The 19687-nt window shown below is 36.5% G+C and overlaps 1 protein-coding gene across 2 annotated transcripts in view; it reads left to right on the top strand.

Moving 5' to 3' along the window:
* COPG2 (coat protein complex I subunit gamma 2) overlaps nt 1-19687 on the top strand; it is a 115019-nt gene that overhangs the window by 37544 nt on the left and 57788 nt on the right. The gene's annotated exons all lie outside the window — the stretch shown is intronic.

Here is a 19687-nt window from a genome sequence, read left to right as displayed (position 1 = left end):
ATGTATTTTTGGACACTAACTCTTAATCAGATATGTCATTTGCAAATATCCTCTCCCATTTAGTAGGTTGCCTTTTAATTTTATTGATTGTTTCCTTTGCTGTGCAGAAGCCTTTTATTCTGATGAAATCCCTATAGTTTATTTTTGCTTTTGTTTTCTTTGCCTCAGGAGGCATATCTAGGAAATATTGCTAGGGCAATCTCATGTAGGTTTTTTTTATGCTTTCAGGTCTCACAGTTAGGTCTTTAATCCATTTTGAGCTTATTTTTGTGCATGGTGTAAGAAAATGGTTTGGTTCCATTCCTTCATGTGTAGCTGTCCAGTTTTCCCAACACCATTTGTTGAAGAGACTGCTTCCCATTGCATATTCTTGCCTCTTTTGTCAAAGATTAGTTGACCTTCTATTTGTGAGTTTGCTTCTGGGCTTTCTGTCCTGTTCCATGAGTCTGTGTATCTGTTTTCATGACACTGCCATATTGCCTAGATTGCTATAGCTTTGCAGTGTAACTTGAAATCTGGAATTGTGATACCTCTAGCATTTTTGTTGTTTTTCAAGATTGCTTTGGCTATTCGGGGTCCTTTATAGTACAAATTTTTATGTACAAATTTTAGGATTGTTCTAGTTCAGTAAAAAAATGCTGCTGATATTTTGATATAGATTGCATTAAATCTGTTGATTGCTTTGGGTAGTCTGGACATTTTATTTTATTTTACCTTAAAGATTTTATTTATTTATTTGAGCAAGAGAGAGAGTATACACAAGCAGGAGGAGAGACAGGGGGAGAAGCAGGCTCCATGCTGAGCAGGGAGCTAGACCCAGGGCTGGATCCCAGGACCCCAAGATCATGACCTGAGCCAAAGGCAGGCACTTAACCAACTGAGCTACCCAGGAACCCCTATCATGGACATTTAACAATATTTGTTCTTCCAGTTCATGAGCATGGAATATTTTTCCATTTGTGTCATCTTCAATTTCTTTCATCAGTGTTTTATAGTTTTCAGAGTACAGGGTTTTCACCTTCTTGGTTAAGTTTATTCTGAGGTATTTTATTATTTTTGGTGCAATTGTAAAAGGGATTGCCTTAATTCCTTTCTGTTTCTTTATTATTAGACTAATCAAAAATCATTGATTTTTTTTTAATCTGTGACCTCAATTTTATCAATTCTTGTAGATTTTTGGTGGAGTCTTTAGGGTTTTCTGTGTATAGTATATGCAAATAGTGAAAGTTTTACTCTTCTTACTAATTTGGATTCCTTTTATTCCTTTTTCTTGTCTGCTTGCTGTGGCTAGGACTTCCAGTACTATGTTGAATAAAAGTAATGAGAGTGGACATCCTTGTCTTGTTCCTGATCTTAGGGAAAAGCTGAAAGCTTTTCATTCATTCATGAATGATGCTTTTTCTGCATCTATTAAAGTGATCATGTGGCTTTTATCCTTTCTCTTATTGATGGGATATATCATGTTGATTGATTTGCAAATGTTTAACCACCCTTTCATCATGGGAATAAGTCACTTGATTGTGGTGAATGATTTTTTTTTTAATGGATCATTGGATTCAATTTGCTAATATGCTTTTTAAGATCTATTTATTTATTTTAGAGAGAAAGAGAGCATGAGTGGGAGGGGCAGAGGGAGAGGGAGAGAGAAACTCAAGCAGACTCTGCACTAAGTGTGGAGCCTGGCACAGGACCTAAGCTGAAACCAAGAGTAGGATGCTTAACTGACTATGCCACTCAGGTGCCCCAATTTGCTAATATTGTGATGAAGATTTTTGTATCTGTTATTACAGATAGTATTTTTTTGTAGTGCCTTTTATCTGGTTTTGGTGTGAGGGCAGGGCAATACAGGTCTCATAGTTTTCCACCCTCTCCTATTTTTGGGAATAGTTTGAGAGGAATAGATATTAACTCTTCTTTAAATGTTTGGTAGAATTCACCTGTGAAGCCATCTGGTCCTGGACTTTTGTTTATTTGGAGTTTTTTGATTACGGATTCAATTTCATTGCTGGTAATCTGTTTAAGTTTTCTATTTCTTTCTGACTCAGTTTTGGAAGGTTACATTTCTAGAAATTTATCCATTTCTTCTATGTTGTCCAATTTGTTTGGTATATAGTTTTTCATAATATTTTCTTAAAATCTTTTGTAATTCTGTGGTGTCAGTTGTTATTTCTCCTCTTTCACTTCTGAATTTTTGTATTTGAATCCTCTTTTTTGATGAGTCTGGCTAAGGGTTTATCAATTTTGTTGATCTTTTCAAAGAACCAGCTTCTGGTTTCACTGATCTGTTCTATTTTTAAATTTCTGTGTCATTTCTGCTGTAATCTTTATTTCCTTTCTTCTACACATTTTGGATTTTGCTTTTCTTTTTCTGGTTCTTTTAGGTGTAAGGTGAGGTTGTTTATTTAAGATGTTTCTTGCTTCTTGAGGTAGTCCTGTATTGCTATAAACTTTCCTCTTAGAACTACTTTTGCTGCATCCCAAAGATTTTAGACTGTTATGTTTTCATTTTCTTTTGTCTCCATGTATTTTATTTCCTCTTTGATTTTTTTTTTTTTTTTTTTTTTGGTTGACCCATTCATTGTTTAATAGCATGTTACTTAACCTCCATTCCAGATTTTTTCTTGTGGTTAATTTCCAGTTACATAGCATTGTGGTCAGAAAAGATGTATGGAATGACTTTGATCTTTTTGAATCTGTTAAGACTTGTTTTATGGCCTAATATGTGATCTATTCTGGAGAGTGTTCCATGTACACTTGAAAAGAATGTGTATTCTGCTATTATCGGATGGACTCCCAAGACCAGATTTCTACAGGTGGTCTGTGAACTCTCACTGGCAGTGTTCTTAAAGACCAGAATTTCTGATAGCAGTCTGTTTAAGGTGATTGAAGCTTTGTTCATCCTGATCCCCCCAAATTCTATCAGCTTCTACCCACAGCCTTCTTCCAGAGACAGTTATACAGTTTCAGGTTTTTGTTACAGTAGCACCTCACTGTCGAGTACCAAAGTCTGTATTGTTTTTATTGTCATAACAGATGATCACAAATATAATGGATATTATAATATCCCTTTATGATCTCATGATTCCGTAGGTTAGACATGAGTCTCATAGGCTAAAGTCAGAATGTTAGCAGGATGCTGATGCTTATTGGAGGCTTTGGGGAAGAATTCACTTTTAATCATATTTAGGTTGTTGGCCAAATTCATTTCTTTGTGGTTAAAGATTGGTAGGTCTCTATTTCCTTACGGCTGTCAGCCAGGGGTTGGTCTGTATCATGAAAGGTAATGTATTCACAGGTTCCATGGAAGAAGGCATGAACTTCTGGGGGGCCATTCTGCCTGCCACACCGATGATAACTGAAATGGAAAGTTGGCTGGATAGACAGTACCATACTAGAGATGGCTAACAAAGCAGTGAAAGAGTTAGTGAATTTGAAGACAGCAATAGAAAGTAACTAATTTGAAGAACACAGAAAACAGATTAAAGAAGAATAAACAGCTTCAGAGAACTGTGGGATAATATCAACTGGTATGCCTCTTGATATGTAATTGGAACTCCCGAGGGAGATGTGAGAGACTGGAACAAAAAAGCTATACAAAGAAATAATGAACAAATTTCCCAATATGCATTTATTCTAGCAGTGCAAGGTTCATTTAACAATCAAAAACCAACATAACATTCCTCATTTAAAGAATATAGGAGAATAATAACAGTATCATAATGGATGCAAAAAATCCTTGATAAAATTCAGTGACAATTTGTGATTAGAAACCTCCTTTCAAAGCAAAGAATAGAGGGGAACATTGTTATGCTGATAAGGGTATCAAAAAATCCCCAGAAACTTTATACTTATTGGTGGACTATTACAGATTTCCCCTTGAAATTGTAAATGAAACAAGGATGCCTGCTAACTGTATTTTTTTAAAGCAACATTTTATTGGAAGTCATACTTGAAGCAATAAGTCAAAAAAAATCTAATGATTTGAAAGAGGACATAAAACTGTCTTTGTAGACAACATGATTATATATAGAGAGAATGTAAAATCTAAGGATTAGCTATCAGAATTGATACATGAATTTATTAAGGTTACTGGATAGGTCAATATCCAAAGTTGATTTTATTTCTATATTCTAGCAGCCAATCAATAAAATAAAAATTTGAGGGGCTCCTGGGTGGCTCAGTGGGTTAAGTGTCTGACTCCTGATTTTGGCTGATTTTTATTTTGGTGTCATGGTTGTGAGACTAAACCCCACGTTGGACTTACACATTGGATGTGGAGCCTTCTTAAGATTCTTTCTCTCCCTCTGCCCCTACCCCCCACCCTCTCTCTCTTCTCTTTCTCCCTCTCTAAATAAAATAAAGTAATTTTAAAAAAAAGATTTGAGAGGGCAGTCCAGGTGGCTCGGCGGTTTAGCTCCGCCTTCAGCCCAGGGTGTAATCCTGGAGACCTGGGATCAAGTCCCACGTCGGGCTCCCTGCATGGAGCCTGCTTCTCCCTCTGCCTGTGTCTCTGCCTCTCTCTCTCTCTCTGTCTCTCATGAATGAATAAATAAAATCTTTAAAAAAAAATAAAAAGATTTGAGAGAGAGAATATGTGCATGGGCAGGATGAGAGGCAGAGGGGGAGAGAGATTGGAAATAGATTCCCTGCTGAGCCTGACCTGGGGCTCTATTCCAGGATCCTGAGATCATGACCTAAGCTGAAAACAAGAATTGGACGCTTAACCCATTGAGCTGCCTAGGTGCCCCAGAATAAAATAAAATTATTAAAAGATTGTACCATTTGTATCAAAATGAAATCCTTAGGATAAATCTACCAAAAATTGTGTACATCTCTACGCAAAAATTATAAAAATGTTAAAGAAGTATGGCCTGATTAAATGGAGGAATATATCCTGTTCTTAGATTACATTATTCATTACTATAATATCTTTTTATTTTGATCTGTGGATTCAGTGCATCCTAAAGTAGAATCTCAGTTGGCTTATTTAAATACCCAACAGAATGCATACATTTGTGTGTCAAAAGACAAACCAAGGATAGAGGTATCCTATCCTCTATCCTTGGTTTGTACTGCTATTCAGTCCAAATGGAAGAAGTCCAAATGTCTGACAAGGTTAGAATCAAAAAAGAAATTGTGGTGTATTCATACAGTCAATAGTGTACAAAAACAGAAATGAACAAAGAACTGTTAAATATAGCCACATGTATAAGTCTCACTAAGACACACACAAATACATTCTATATAGTTCTGTTTGAGTTAATTTCAGACTTAATAGGTACAACTAATCTATAGCATTAGAAGTTCATATTTATTTTTAGGGCAGAAGCATGATCCTGCCTGGAAGGTGGTGGCATGTAGGGCACTTCTGGAGTGCTTGAAATGTTCATTTTCTTTATCATTGTAGGTTTGTGATAATTCACTTAGGACTTAGTTATCTAGGGTTATATAAGAAATTACTGAAAAACTTAATCAGATTAAAAGGACAAATACTTATTTTCCCCACATGATTTCTGTAGGTCAGGGATTTGGGAAGGTTCTTAGCTGGTTCCTGATTGAGATCTATCTTGAGGTTGTAATCAAGATGTTGGCCAGGGTTGCGGTCATCAGAAGGCTTGAAGGAGGCTGAAGAATCTTCTTCCAAGGTCAGTCACTCATATGACTAGTGCCTTGGTGCAAGCTGTTAGCAGGACACCTGAGTTCCTTGCCCTGTAGACTTCTCCATAGGGCTGTTCAATGTCCTCCTAACATTGTGGCCCCCAAACTGAGCACCAAGTAGGAGTCACAATAATTTTTATGACCTAGTCTTTGAAACCACATTTCAGCATTTCTGCACTGTTCTCTTGGATAAAAAGATCAACTCTATTCAGTGCTTGGGGAGTAGAAAAGTGAATGAATACCAGAAATTGAGAATCACTGGGGGCCTCTCCAAGTTTGGCTATTATATTAGTTTGCCATGACCACCATAACAAAATACCACAGACTAGGTGGCTTAAACAACAGAATTTTTTTTTTTTTTTGCAAACACGTGAGGGTTTATTTACAAGCTCGAGCTTGGGTCCAAGTGTACCCGACACAGCGGAGCAGGGACTTGGACCACAACAGAAATTTTTTTGTTCACAGTTCTGGAAGCCAGAAAATTCAAGATTAGAATGCCAGTAGGGTTGTGTCTGGTGAGAACTTTCCTTTGGGTTGCAGAGTGCCACCTTGTCACTGTGTGCTCGTGTGATTTACCTTTGGTGCGTTTCTGTGTGTACGCATGTACGCACACGCACACACAGAGGTAGGGGGACAAGAGCAAGTGCTCTGCTGTCTCTTCCTTAAAACCCTAGTCCTATCAGATCAGGACTCTACCCTTATAACTTCCTTTAACTGTAATTACTTCCTTAGAGGCCCCATCTCTAAATAGAGTCACACTGTAGGTTAGGGCTTGACTATGAATTTGGGAGGGAAAGGAGGACACAGACATTTCATGTACTTTCTGTATTATTGTTATAATTTAATACAGAATTCACTTTTTAAAATGTCTGATCAGTTCTTAGACCTATAGAAAGATAGGATCTTTAGAGTAAACACACATATGCACACACACGTGTGCATTTGCACACACATGCACAGCACCAAATGCTATGTAGAATACGGTGGTGCAAAGATAACAAGCAGGTACACTCTAACACTGAATGTTTTTTAACAAGGGTAAAGAGAAAATTTTAAAGGTTTATGAAAACAAAGATATTTCACCTATAGTTTTACTTTAGGTTTCTCTGTGGCATTGAATGGAAAGCAGCAATGGAGCCGTGTCTAAATAGTGCTGTGGGAAAATAACTGTCAACCTAGAATTCTATACTCTGCCGAACTATCACTCAACTGTGAGGGTGAAAGCAAATTATTTTTAAACATAAGGGTTTACCATAAATAGTTTATTGATCAGTTTGTAAGAATTATTCATAGATTCACTCCCGCATGAACAAATATATGCTTAGAAGGCAGCAGTGGGATTTAAGAAGTAGGAGTGAACAATGGATTAGTATTAGCATTAGTAATTATAAATAGATATTTTAACTTTTAAAAATTTAATAATAAGCTCAAAGATTCCAGAAGACAGAAACCTGATAAGTAATGATGTAGAAGGTAGTATTAAAAATAAAATGCTAAGATTTTGGTTCGGTTTTATGTTTCGGTTTGGGTGTTTGTTTGTTTGTTTTTGGGTTTTCTTGGGAGGAAGTTATTACTTATTTAAGTAGTCTCTATCCCCAGCATTGGATTTGAACTCTGGATCTTGAGACCAAGAGTTGCATGCTGTCCTGACTGAGCATGCAGGCACTCCAAAATGTTAATTATTAATGTTAGACTTTGTCAGAAAAATATATGGATTAGTTATTAAGAATATAAATAGAATGTAAAGCTTTAAAAATGTTGAAATACAAATGGAAGAAAGAAAACTTGGTCAAAGTTTAGTGGAAAACAATGGAGTATATAAATAGAAAATAAAATAAATTGCACGGAATTCAGTGTAAATTTATTAGTTATCTCTTGCCGTGTGACAAATTAGCACCAAACTTAGCAGCTTATCAGAGCCATCATCTCATAGTTTCTGTGGCCAGGAATCTGGAAGTGGCTTAACTTCTGGTTTTGGTCCAGGGTCCTTCCTGAAGTTGCAGTCAAGCTGTCAGCCAGAGCTGTACTCCCCTACATCTGGAGGATCCACTTCCCATTTCATTCATGCAATTGTTGACAAGCCTTGGTTTCTCCCTGGCTGTTGGCCAGGTGCTTCAGTTTCTTGCTCAGGCAGGCCTCTCTGTAGGCTGATTGAATGTCTTCATTCAATGAGTCAGTGAAATGAAGGAGAGGAGAGGCTCAGATGGAAGTCACAGTGCTTGATAACCTAATTTAAATGGTAGCATGCCATCACCTCTGATGTATTCTCTTGGTTACAGAGACCAAGCCTAGAATAATGTGGGAGGGGACTATGAGGGGATGTGGATTTTCAAAAGTGCAGATTTGGGAGGATCATTCTAGAGGCTGCCTAGCAAACAAAAATATTTCTATTATAATAAATGTAAGTGGGCTTACTTACATTATTAAGGGATTACTTATTAAAAGTGTCAAGTCAGGGGGCACTTAGGTGGCTCAGCAGTAAGCATCTGACTTCAGCTCAGGGCATGATCTCAGGGTGCTAGGATTGAGCCCCATGTCAAGCTCCCTGCTCAGTGGGATGTCTGCTTCTCCCTCCGCCACCCCCCCCCCCCCCCCATCTCTCAAATAAATAAAATCTTTTAAAAACTGTCAGGTCATGTAAGCAAAATAAGAGACCTATTATATAGCCTTTTAATAAAAGGCACAGATTGGCAAGGAAACATTTAAAATGTATCAAAAAGGGACACCTGGATGGCTCAGCGGTTGAGCATCTGCCTCGGCTCAGGTCCTGATCAAGTCCTGCATTCGGCCTGTTGCGGGGAGCCTGCTTCTGTCTCTGCCTTGCTCTCTCTGTGTGTCTCTCATGAGTAAATAAATAAAATCAAATAAATAAACAAATAAAATATATCAAAGATACTATACATGCTCAATTATATACTAACACTATATGTACTAATTGCTGCTTAGCAGTAGTAATACAAGCCAGAATACAAGAAATCAGGATTTAGAGCATTAAAAATGACAAAATGGGATTTTGTATTTTGACAAAAGTAATGATCTAAAAAACAATATAATAGAAATGAACTTGTATAAATGGTTGACCCTTTAACAACACAGGTTTGAACTGTGCAGTCCATTTATACATGGATTATTTTTTCCTGATATAGTACAGTGCCATAAATGTATTTCCCTTCTGATGTTCTTACCATTTTCTTCTCTCTGGTTTGCTTTATTCTAAGAATACATTATACAATGCATATGACATACAAAGTATGTGTTAATCAACTATTTATAATGTTGGCAAGTCTTCCATTTAATAGCCAGCTATTTGTAATTAATCTTTTGAGGAGTCAAAAGTTATATATGAATTTTTCTTGAAAATTTTATTTATTTATTCGTGAGAGACAGAGGGAGAAGTAGGCTCCTCATGGAGTAGGGACCCCAGCGTGAGACTCGATCCCAGGACCCTGAGATCAGGACCTGAGCCGAAGGCAGATGCTTAACTGACTGAGCCACCCAGGTGCCCAGTTATACATGGATTTTTGACTGCTTAGTGGTTTGGTGTCCTCATCCCTGAACTGTACTTAATAACATTGCTTCAAAATATATACAGCAAAATCTTAGAAGAAATTAAAGGTTTTAGAAGACTATAAACACTCATCTCTCAGAAACTGACCAATCAGTTGTAAAAGTAAGATTGTAGTCAATCTGTATATCACTGATAACAAAAATGACCCTAGGGTTCATTTAGAACCCTATATCCAAGAGAGAATATGCAATATTCTTTAAATATTTTAAGGTAAAAAACCTAGTATACATTTAGGAAAATGCATAAGACTTATACTTGTATGTACACTCTATCTAATTTCTGTGGAACACCCATACAATGACCAAATGCTGATTAGTAGTACATTTGGGTGTCCTGGAAACGCTTTCTGTATCCTTCTTGGTCATACCTGCCCCCAGTAGAAGTCACTTTTCTGATTTTTATGGTAGTAATTTCTTTGCTTTTCTTTAGATTTTTACCCACTGCAGCCATAAACAGGAAAGTTTAGTTTTGTCTTGTTTTGAATGTTATGTCAATAGAATCATGCTATGTTTTGCATCTTGTTTTTTTTTTTCACTCATAATTTCAGTGCAAGACTTTTGCACCCTTGTTTTTGCTGAAGCTGTAGTTCATTTTAATTGTATATTTCCTTGATTGAATTCCTCTAGGTTTATTTATATTCATTCATTTTTTTAAAAGATTTTCTTTATTTATTCATGAGAGAGACACAGAGAGGCACAGACACAGGCAGAGGGAGAAGCGGGCTCCACACAGGGAGCCAGATGTGGGACTCGATCCTGGGTCTCCAGGATCACACCCTGGGCCGAAGGCAGGTGCCAAACTGCTGAGCCACCCGGGCTGCCCTATACTCATTCTTTTATTAATGGGCATTTGGGTTGTTTTCTGTTATGAGCACTTATTAATGAAATAGCTGCAAACAGCATTCCTGTGTTATACCAGACTGTCTTATTACCATAGCTTTCTCTCTTTTCTTCATTTTTATTTTTACTTATTTCTATAGATATGTCTCTAGGAATAGAATTGGTAGGTATTTGTTAGACTTTTTCAAAGTGATTATACCAATTTACATCCAGTCAGCAGGCTGAGATTCCCTGAGGCCAAGACTTGATGTCAAATTAAAAAATTTTTAATAATCAAAGGGGGTGGGGATCCCTGGGTGGCTCAGTGGTTTGGCGCCTGCCTTTGGCCCAGGGCGCGATCTTGGAGTCCTGGGATTGAGTCCCGCTTCGGGCTCCCAGCATGGAGCCTGCTTTTCCCTCCTCCTTTGTCTCTGCACCTCTCTCTCTCTCTCTCTCTCTCTCTCTGTCTATCATAAATAAATAAATAAATCTTAAAAAAAATAATCAGAGGGGGTGTATTAGATTTTCTTTATTGAGATATAACTCATGTACCATAAAATAACACCTTTTTAGAATGTATATTCAGTGATCTGTCATATATTCACAAAGTTGTGTAATCACCACCAGTAATTCCAGAGCATTTTTATCATCCCAAAAAGAAATCGTCAGCCCATTAACAGTCAACCTCCCTTACCAGCTCCTCTCAGCCCTGGGAAAACATTAATCTGCTTCCTGTTTCTCTAGATTTGCCTGCTAGACATCCCATATAAATGGGATCATACAACATGTGGTCTTTTGTTTCTGGTTTCCTTCACTTATAGTGATGTTTTCATGGTTCATCTATATTACAGAAGTATCAGTATTTTTTTATAGCTGAATAATATTCCATTGGGTGGCTATCCATATTTTACCATTTTCCTGTTGATGGACATTTAGATTGTCTCCACTTTTTAGTGGTTATGAATAATGCCACTATGAACAGTCATGCATAATTTTTTTATGTGAGTATGTTTTCCATTCTCTTGGGTATATACCTAGGAATAGAATTGCTTGGTCATAACGTAACCATGTGTTTAACTTTTTGAGGAACTGCCAAACTGTTTTCCAAAATGAGTGCATCATTTTACCTTCTTACCTATAGTGCATGAAGGTTCCAATTTCTCTGCATTCTCACCAACACTCATTATTGTCTCTCTTTGTTTTCTTTTAAAGATTTACTTCTTTATTTTTCAGAGAAAGAGACAGAGCCTGTGCCGGGGAGGAGGTGGGGAGGGTGGGAGGGGTACAGGGAATGGAGTCTCAAGCAGACGTCATGGAGCCCAACTCCATGCCTGATCTCATGACCCTGAGATCATAACCTGAGCCGAAACCGAAATTAGTGACTGGGCCACTAAGGCACCCCTGTCTTTTTTATTATATATCTCCTAGTATATGTGATGAGATAATCTTACTTTTTTTTTCCTATTGAAAAAATTTTGTTGAAAAAATTGTGCAAATAAGCTCCTGATTTGATAACAATAAAGGCATTTCCCTAATGACTAATAATGTTGATTATCTTTTCCTGTGTTTATTGGGCATTTGTAGATTTTTTTTTAAGATTTTATTTATTTATTAGAGAGAGAGTGCAAGAGAGAGCACAAGTGGTGCAGAGGGGCAGAGAGAGAGGGAGAAGCAGGCTCCCTGCTGAGCAGGGAGCCAGATGTGGGCTCCTTCCCAGGATCCTGGGATCATGACCTGAGTCTGAGGCAGACACTTAACTGACTGAGCCACCTGACACCACCTCCATTTGTAGATCTTCTTTGGAGAAAGATCTATTGAGATCCTTAGAAAGATCTATTGAGATCCTTTGCTCATTTAAGAAAAGTGGGTTTTTTTAATCTTTTACTGAGTTGTAATCATTGTTAAGTATACTTTGGATACTAAACCTTTATTGGATACATAATATGCAAATATTTCCTCCCATTCTGTGGTTTTTAGTTTCCTGGCTGTGTCCTTCCTTTGAAGTATAGAAGTTTTAAATTTTGATGAATTCTAGGTTATCTAGGTTTTGTTTTGGTTTTGGTTGTTTGTGTTTGGTATTATATTAAGAAAACAGTGGTCTAATCTAGGGTCACAATGATTTACACACCTATGCTTTCTTCTAAGTTTTATGATTTTTATTTTTCACATTTAGGTGTTTGATACATTTTGAGGTATTTTTGTTTATAGGGTGAGGTAGGGGTCTAGTTTTGTTCTTTTGTATGTGGAGATCTGGTTGAAATAGGAGTTTGCAGTTGTCTCAGTACTATTTGGTGAAAGATTATTTTTCCACTGTATTGCCTTGGCATCCTTGTCAAGTCATTGCAGTTTGAATTTATAATTCCCTAATTACTAAGGAGGTTGGGAACCTTTTTCTATTTTTATAAACCATTTGGATATCTTTTCTACTGAAAAAAAAAAGAAAAAAAACTAGCTTTTAATTAGGTTACCTCCTTATTCTTACTGATTTCTAGGAGTTTTTTGGTTGTACATGTTGCAAAGCCTTTCCCACTCAACTTTGTTCTCTTTCTTGGTGTCTTGATGAACAGAATTTTGTTAATATAGTCAAATTTATCAGTCTTTGACTTTTGGAATAATGTTTTTGGTGTCTTGCTCAAGACCTCTTCTAGCCCAAGTTCTCAAATATATCTTCTATGCTATTTTTAAATAAGCATTATAGTTTTAACTTTCATTGTTTTAGGTCTATAATATACTTGGAATTTTTTTTGCATATGGTATGAGGTAACAACTTAATTTTTTTTTTCCTCCATATGGATACCGAGTATTCTGCTACCATTTGTTGAAACGTCTGTTTATACCCACTGCTGTGCAATGTCAGCTTTGTCATAAGTCAAGCGTCCTTATACTCACTGTTCTATTTCTGGGCGCCAGGAGCTCTATTTCTGTTTCTGCACTAACAACACATTCTTTATTATCATAGCTTTATAATAGTGTAGATATATGGTAGAGCAAATCCTCCCTTATTCTGCCAGAGTGTTTGCCAGCTCTTCTTTTGCATCCTTACTGTTCTGTGCATGTCTGTGTAATTTTACTAGGGATTGTTTAGCCTCGCCCTCAGTCAAGTTTGCCTCTTCCTGGGATACTCCCACCAAGATCATTAACAACTAAGGAGTTCTAACCTGGGCAATGATATTCCCTAGGTTTTTCATTCATTGAGATTTTAGGGCTATTTCTCACATTTAGTTAATGAGACCAGCCATCCCAAGCATTAGTCAAAATGACAAAATGTGTCTTTGACCTCGGACCCTTTGATTTACTTCCAGAAAGCTACCGGTTTCTACTGACTTTCTGGAAGTAAGCCACAGTAGAAACCTGACTTGATGCCTACCTCGCTGTAACAGTTCTTACACAAATAAGCACAGACATCCAAGAAAAACCCACACGTAGCCTACTGGTGTAGCATTCATTGGAGGAAGCCCATAGAGACCAAAACCATATCAGATGCACTGGGTGCCCCATTGTTCATTCATTCTAGTTCAGTGTGCAGAGGTCTATCAGGGCAGTTTTCACACCCTGAGAGAGGGATTATGACCCTTGGGCTTATGGCTTTTAAACTGCTTTAAGTACAGAAACAACAACCACTCACTGTTGTGATTAGAGGTAGGATGCAGAAAACGTAGTATGATAGACATTACATCTGATGCCACAGCGGAAAAATTTTGAGCCTATCATGAACAGTTATATGCCACCAAATAGAACCTATTTTGACAGCATAGTTTTTAGGATCAGAGCTTGGGATCCAAATCTTGGAGCTGTATCGTGTGGCATATTAGTAGCAGGAATCTTCCTCTTTCATGGTTAGAGAACTACCAGCCCCTTCCTTGGCATGGGGGAAGGAGCTCCAGTCCAAGTTTTGTGGTTGACCAGAATTGATTGCCTTACACATTGGGCTGAGTCCAGTTGTCATGGAACTCCTTTTTTGAGTGGGCAGCAGGTCAGTTTCGGATGAAATGACCCTTTCCCCACACTTGTTAATTCTCAGAATTTCTCTGGCAATTCTTTTTTATTTTATATGTATATTAACATTGATAGCATTTTAAAAACTTACAGTTTTTTCCTATAAACTTCCCTCTTAGTACCACTCCTATTGCCTGTTTCTGTTTGTCTCATGATGTTTTCTAATTTTATTTTTTATTTCTTCTTTGACCCATTGATTGTTCAAGAGTGTGTTGTTTACTTTCTACATGGTTGTGAATGTTCCAGTTTTCCTTTTGTTACTGATTTCTAGTTTCATTCCATTGTGGTTAGAAAAGATACTTGATATGATTTTAATCTTCTTAAATTTGTTAAGACTTGTTTTGCGACCTAACATGTGATCTATCCTGGAGAATGTTCTGTGTGCACTTGGGAAGAATGTGTATCCTGTATCCTGCTGCTATTGGGTAGAATGTTCTATACGTGTCTATTAAGTCCATTTTAGTCTATAACGTTATTCCAGTCCACTGATTTTCTATCTAGATGTTGTATCTATTACTGAAAATAAGGGTCTTGAAGTGTTTTACTATTAATACTACTATTAATATTATCATATTGCTATTTTTCCCTCTAGATATGTCAGTGTTTGCTTTATATATTTAGGATTTAAAAATTGTTTTGGGGGATCCCTGGGTGGCTCAGTGGTTTAGCACCTGCCTTTGGCCCAGGGTGTGATCCTGGAGACCTGGGATCGAGTCCCACATCGGGCTCCCTGTGTGGAGCCTGCTTCTCTCTCTGCCTGTGTCTCTGCCTCTCTCCCTCTCTCTGTCTCTCATGAATAAATAAATAAAATCTTTAAAAAATAAAAAATAAAAATTGTTTTGCCTATTTTAGGCCCTTTGCATTTTTATATAAATTTTAGGATCAGCTTTGAATTTCTATAACAAAAGCCTGCAAGCATTTCGAAAGGGATTGCACTGAATAGAACAATAGATCTACTTTGAACAAATCAATTTGGGAGAATTGCCATCTTGCTATTGAGTCTTCCAGTCCATGAACAGAGACTGTTTCCGTATTTATTTAGATTTCTCAGTAGGATTTTGTAGTTTTCAGTGTAAAAGTCCTGCATTCTCTTATTAAATGTATTTCTAAGTATTTTATTCTTATGTTATTATGAATGGAATCATTAATTTCATTTTGGATTATTGTTGTCAATATATAGAAACACAGTTTTGATTTTTGCAGGTTGACCTTGTATCCTATAACCTTGCTATGGTAATTTATTAATTCCGTGTGTGTGTGTGTGTGTGTGTGTGTGTGTATTATTCCCTGGGATTTTCTATATTCAGGATCATGTCATCTGTGAACAAAGACCATTTTGTTACTTCCCTTCCAAATCAATGTCTTTGATTTCTTTTTTTGCCTAATTTTACCATCTTCAACTATCACTAAAGTGTTGAGTAGCAGTGCTGAAAGTAGACATCTTTGCCTTGTCTCTGATCATAAGGGGAAATCATTAAGCTTGATACGCTTTTTCTGAAAGTGCCTTTTACTAGGTTCAGGACATTTCCTTTAGTCTCTAGTTTTTGGGAATATTTATCAAGAATGAGTATTAGATTTTGTCAGTTGCTTTTCTGCATCTATTAAGATATTGTGGTTTCTGTCCTTTATATTATTAATGTGGTATGTAACTTAAATCGATTTTCTGATGTTAAACCAATTTTGCGTTCTTGGGATAAATGCAACTTGATTATTGTGAATTGTGAATATTGATTATTCTTTTGTGTCTTGCTGGATGCAGTTTGCTAACTTTTGTTAGAGTTTTGTTTCTATTTCAGGGATGTTGGACTATAGTTTTTTTTTGTGAAAACTTGTCAGGCTTTGTTATGAGTAATACTGGTATCACAGCATTAGTTGAGAAATAGTGTACTCTCCTCATTTATTTCCTGGAAGAGTTTCTGAAGCATTAGTATTATTTCTTTAAATATTTGATAGAATTAACCAATGAAGCCATCAGGATGAGGAAAGATTTTAAATAACTCATAATCCTGTTTAGATTATGTATTTCTTCATGAGTCAGTTTTGGTAGTTTGGTATTTCTAGGGACAAATCCCTAGAAATGACAGGTAGTTGTACATAATATTTCCTTATAATCATTTAAGTTTCTTTAGGGTCAATAGTGTTGTTCCCTTCTTCATTCCTGATTTTGATAATTTTGGTCCCCCCCCCCCCCCCCCCGATTAGATTAGCTGAAGGTTTGTCAATTTTGTTGATCTTTCAAAGAACTAATTTGGGTTTCATTGATTTTTTTTTTTTAATTCTCTTGCATTCTAGTCTATTGATCTCTGCTCTGATCTTATTTCCTTGCTTTTGCTCGCTGTAGGCTTGATTCAGTCTTCTTTTTCTAATTTCTTAGTTATGGAAACCCAGGTTATTGATTTGGGACTTTTCTTCTCTGGAATCAGTGTGGAAAGCTATACATTCTCTTCCTACATTTCTTTAGCTACATCTCATAAATTTTGACATGTCTTTGTTTTCATTCAGTTTTAAATATTTTCCCATTTTTCATTTGATTTATTCTTGATACATGGGTTTACTTAGAAAATGTTAAATTTCCAAATATTTGGGAATTTTTCTGTTGTTTTATAATTTAATTCAATTGTGGTGGGGAAACATGCTTTGATTTATGTCCTTTTAAATGTATTGACATTTGTTTCATGACTGGCACTTAATATATCCTTAAGAACTGTCCATATGCACTTGAAAAGAATGTATTCTACAGTCATTGGGCTGAATGTTCTAGGTTAAGTTGGGTGATTACATTGTTCAAGTCTTCTATAGCCTTGATGCTTTTCTGTCTAGTTCTATGGATTATTGGGTAGGTATAGACATTTCCAACTATTGTGGTTATATGATCTATTTCTCCTTTCATTTTGTCAGGTTTGCTTCGTGTATTTTGAGGCTTTGTTGTTAAATTTGTATATATTTATCATTGTATCATCCTGATGATATATTGACCTCTTTCTCATCATGAAATGTCGCTTTTTGTCTCCCATATTTTTTTGTCTTAAATTCTACCTGTATGATATTAATAAAGACAGTCCTGATCTCTAATGGTTACTGTTTGCATGGCCTATTTTTCCCCCATCTTTTTACTTTCACCTTGTTTGTATCTTTGTTTTTTTGTTTTTGTTTTTGTTTTCATTTGTATCTTTGAATCTAATATGTGTCTCTTGTAGGCAGCTTATACTTGGATCTTGCTTTTTTATCTTGTCTGGCAATCTCTATTTTTTGGTTGGGGTAATTAGACTATTTACATTTAATATAAGTATTGATATAGTTGGATTTACTTTTGTCGTTGTGCTATTCTATATGTCTCCTGCCTTTTTTTGGTTTCTCTCATCCTCTTTGTCTTGTTTTGTATTAAATACAAATATTTTAAGTGTATCATTCTAATTTTTCTGTCAGCTTTTTTTCCCAGTAAATCCAATGATATACGGTTGATCCTTGAACAGTGTTGGACTAGGGGAGCCAGCCTCCCATGTAGTTAAAAATTTGCATATGATTTTTGACTCTTCCAAAACTTAACTGCTAATTGCCTACTGTTGACCAGAAACCTTACTGATACCATAAATAGCACGTATTTTGTATTATACGTATTATGTGCTGTATTCTTACAATAAAGTAGGCTAGAGAAAAGAAATTGTTATTTAGAGAATTATAAGGAAGAGGAAATATCTTTGCAGTTACTCTATTATAAAAAGTCTGTATATAAGTTGACCCCTGTGGTGCAAACCTGTTGTTCAAGGGTCAACTGTAATGTTACAATTGTTGCTTTATAAATTTTATGTCCTTTAAAGTAATTTAAAATGGGACGCCTAGGTGGCTCAGTGGTCTGCCTTCAGCACAGGGCATGATCCCAGGATCTGGGATCGAGTCCCACATCGGGCTCCCTGCGAGGGGAGCCTGCTTCTCCCTCTGCCTATGTCTCTGCCTCTCTCTCTCTCTCTCTCTCTGTGTCTTTCATGAATAAATAAATCTTTTAAAAAAATAAAGTAAGTTTAAAAGAGAAATGAAAAAAATTATCTATAGATCTTTATATCAGCTCACATATTTATCATTTCTCGTGCTCTTCTTGATTATTCACATCACTAAACAGTGTAAATCTTTAAGTCTAAAGGACTTCCTTTAGTATTTTTCATAAGTCTGTCAACAGTGCATATTTAGTTATTACTTCTCTGGGAATATCTTTCTTAGCCTTTGTTTTGTTTTGTTTTGGTTTTGTTTTTTTTTTTTTTTGAGGATAGTTTTGTTGGAAATAGAATTCCTTTCTTTATCTTTCAGCACTTTGACTATGGCATTCTGCTGCACTGTTTCTTCCATTGTTTCAGGTGGAAAGTTAGCCATTGATTATATTCATGCTCCCCTGTAAAACATGCTGAGTATATTTTACCTTGGTGCTCTCAAAATCTTCTCTTTGTCTTATGCTTTCAGTAGATTGGCTATGGTGGGTCTCTGTGTGGATCTTGTTCTGTTTATCCTGCCTGGGATTTTTTGAGCTATTCAAGTGCATGGATTAATGCTTTCATCAAATTTGGGCAATTCTTATTCATTATTCCTTCATATATTCCTTTTGCCCCTTTGTCTCTCTCTTTTTTTTTTTCTTCATTTTATTTATTTATTCATGAGAGACACAGAGAGAGAGAGAGAGAGAGAGAGAGAGAGAGGCAGAGACACAGGCAGAAGGAGAAGCAGGCCCCATGCAGGGAGCCCAATGTGGGACTCGATCCTGGGACTCCAGGACCATGCCCCGAGCCAAAGGCAGGTGCTAAACCACTGAGCCACCCAGGGAATCCCCATCTCTCTCTTTTCCTTCTGGGACTCCTATTATGAAAATGTTCATGCCCTTAGTCATATTCCAAAGCTCTCCAACGCTCTGTTCTTTTTTTCCATCCTTTTTTCTTTATTTTCTCAGCCGAATTGTTTCCATTTACCTATCTTCAGGTTTACTGATTTCTTTCTACTACCAGTGCAAATCAGCTGCTGAATTGCATATTTGAATTTTTCATTAGTTATTGCACTTTACAAATCCAGAATTCCTCTTTGGTTTCTTTAAAAATACCACCACCACCACCACAACAAATGAACCCAAAGTCACTTCTCTATTGATATTCTCTCTTTGGTAAGGTATGATTGTCAGGTCTTTAATTCTCTTTAATTCTTTTAAATGGTTTTCTTTATTTCTTTGAACATGTTTATATTCATTGATAAAGTCTCTGCCTGATACATCCAGTACCAAATCTAATGCCTGGCCTTTCCCAAGAATAATTACTATGGACTTCATACTTTACTATTTCTTTACATGTGTCATAACATTTTGTCAAAAACTGGACATTTTAAGTATTGTGGCAATGCTGGTAATTACATTGCCCTCTTGCCCAGCCTCAGAGGTTATTATTGTTGCTGCTTATTGTTTTTTTAGTGACTTTCCCAGACTAATTCTGCATAGGACTCTTTGTCATATGCAGTTACTGAAGTCTCTGCTTGATTATGTCATCAGGTAATGAGTTGACAGATTTTCTTAAATGATTTAAGCCAATAGATTTCCCAACTCTTTTTCTAATGGGCACTTTGTGTGTTGGGGCATGGCGTCCATGCTCTGGCAGTTTACAGCTCTGCCTTAGCCTTC

The sequence above is a fragment of the Canis aureus genome, chromosome 18 (assembly GCF_053574225.1).
Source record: "Canis aureus isolate CA01 chromosome 18, VMU_Caureus_v.1.0, whole genome shotgun sequence".
NCBI classification, from domain to species: domain Eukaryota; kingdom Metazoa; phylum Chordata; class Mammalia; order Carnivora; family Canidae; genus Canis; species Canis aureus.
Note: the sequence above shows the minus strand (reverse complement) of the source record. Positions and strands in the feature narration are given on the sequence as shown.